Raw genomic sequence first — 2,338 nt, 5'->3', positions numbered from 1 at the left:
TGAGTTTCGCTTAATCATTAAAAATAAGAAATGTCAGAAGTTGGATTCAAACCCACACCTCCAGATAAAACTGCGATCTAATCACAGCACCTTGGACCGCTCGGCGGTGTGTGTGGCCACCTGCAGTTTGATTTTGAACTTTTGTGTCCTGTCACATGAAGTAAATGAGGACAGCAGGCGTATCTCTGCCTGACACCGGGGAATCAGTGAGACAGACCTTGGAGCAAGGGTCTGGTTGTTGCCAAACAGCAAAGAAAATATTAATTCTGAAAGAACAGTGACCCCGACGTGATTTGAACACGCAACCTTCTGAGCTGGAGTCAGACGCACTACCGTTGCGCCACGAGGCCTACACAATGTGTTTGAGATGTTCCTCTACATGAAGCTTTCACAACACAAGGGGCTTTAAAATCCCCGCCCATTCCCACCAGGTGTCAGAAGCAACGCTCACCTCCCAGTCACCGGATGTTTTTTTCTTAAACTTTTGTGTTGCTTTCACGGAAAAGCATCATTAATTAACCCGTCACCTTCATTTGCACAATGAAAGAAATGCTAACTGAGGGACAGTCGATACTTCAATCATTTGTCCTGTGCTTTGGGGAGCGGGCAGGGAAGTGGACCTGAGTCCATGATCGCATCGGCCATGATCGTATTAAATGTCGGAGCAGGCTCGAGGGGAAAATGACCGACTCCTGCTCCTATTTCTTTTGTTCTTATGTTCTTCAGCATGTTAACCCATTTTACACACTGTATTGCCGATGTCACCAGCAATCTGGGGCAACTTTTGTCAAATTTAACAGCACCGGTTACTCCTTCCGTGCAGAGAAAATAGAATCAGTGGTGAAGATAAAATCCCACGGTGCTCATTTTCAGATTCAACGCAGTAGGATTTCAAATAAAGTGAAAGAATTTTACAGTGAAAAGATTTGGAAGTTTTATTTGTATTTGTATCTTTAATTAAACGTTGTGGCATCTGACTCCAGTTCATGCCACTGCTGAATAAGAAAGGAGGGTCTGACGTTGACCAGACTGCACTGACCCTGATATTTGTGAGCTCATCCTTTCTATTCAGTGGTTTCTCGCCCTTTGATGGGCTGCAGTGTAGCGGATATCACGTTGGCCTCACATGCGAAAGGTCCCCGGTGGATCCGTTTTCTCTCACTGAAAGTTATCTATTTATTGGTTAAATCAAGAGCAATTCAGGAATAAGGGAGCCTTTTTACCAGGAGAATAAATAGCAAATAAAAACAGCAAATGCTGGAAATCGCAACAGGTCAGGCAGCATTTTCCAGGAGACTAAACTCTCCTCCGATTGTTCCTTTTTCGCAAGTTTAAACAAAATGTTTCTACCCAGAATCAAACCGGGTACTTTTCACATATAAATAAATGTGATAACCACTGCACTACAGAAACCTCTGGCACAACAGCCCCAACAGAGGGGAGCTGACCAGTGAGCTCCATCTGTGCTGATCGGGAATGTATTGGCTCACGTTAAACAACTTCTGTCCCACACTGAAAGTTCTCAATCCTTCTCCTCCACTGCCCTTTACAGAAATATCACGGTTCACCCAGCCACCGTGTTCACTTCCACATCCTCACAGTGGGGCCACAGAGGCTCCTACCGTCTCCCCGCTATCAGTGAACTCGCCCAGTTTACTAAATTAAACCCCGAACACGTGCCTGGCAAAGGGCAGGAGAAGCCAGATAGTCTGTAAGCTCGGTCTATCGCAGAAATTACTGGTATTCATGGTGAATACAGCAATTATTAATCTTCTCACATACCTCAATTATTTTTATGCGATGAATTGATCGAGAATTGAAACCAGTTAAGTGCACCGGATCTTAACCCCTCGACCACCAGGGAACGGTTATGATACATGTAGATATATTTATATATATTTATATATGAACCTGAATATCAACGGCTAGCTGCCTCGGCCTCATGGCGAACAGCAGAGCGTCTAACTTTGAGTGAGAGAAATTGTTCCACAGTTATACCCATTTCATCTTTTGTTCCCTTTCAAACGCTAGAAACTGAGACATGGGGAATAAATAGGGAAATAAAAGCACAGGGTTAAAGACAAGAGGAAGAGAGAAGGGGAAATATACTGTCCCAACCCAGAACTAATGCAGAAACCCCTCTGCTGCGCTCGGGGTGGCCACCCACAGCCTGGATACACTAACGGGAGAACACCATCGGCAGGTCGGGACCATAAAAGGAACGGCGAGCGGCCCTGGGAGCAGCCTGGAGGTCCCGGGAGACGACTCCAGGGAGCAGTGCGAGCCGGTGCAGGAGGGCGGCGGCAGCGAAGAGTGATGTCATCAAGGTCCAGGTCGG

At 46.1% G+C, this 2,338-nt stretch overlaps 1 non-coding gene across 1 annotated transcript; it reads right to left on the bottom strand.

Annotated features, from left to right (window-relative positions):
• Positions 1–278: 278 nt before the first annotated feature.
• On the bottom strand, positions 279–350 carry trnaw-cca (transfer RNA tryptophan (anticodon CCA)). Its single transcript has one exon. It is a non-coding gene; the product is annotated as a tRNA-Trp (tRNA).
• Positions 351–2,338: the final 1,988 nt, after the last annotated feature.

This window comes from Pristiophorus japonicus, unplaced genomic scaffold, assembly GCF_044704955.1.
Source record: "Pristiophorus japonicus isolate sPriJap1 unplaced genomic scaffold, sPriJap1.hap1 HAP1_SCAFFOLD_113, whole genome shotgun sequence".
Taxonomy (NCBI): domain Eukaryota; kingdom Metazoa; phylum Chordata; class Chondrichthyes; family Pristiophoridae; genus Pristiophorus; species Pristiophorus japonicus.
Note: the sequence above shows the minus strand (reverse complement) of the source record. Positions and strands in the feature narration are given on the sequence as shown.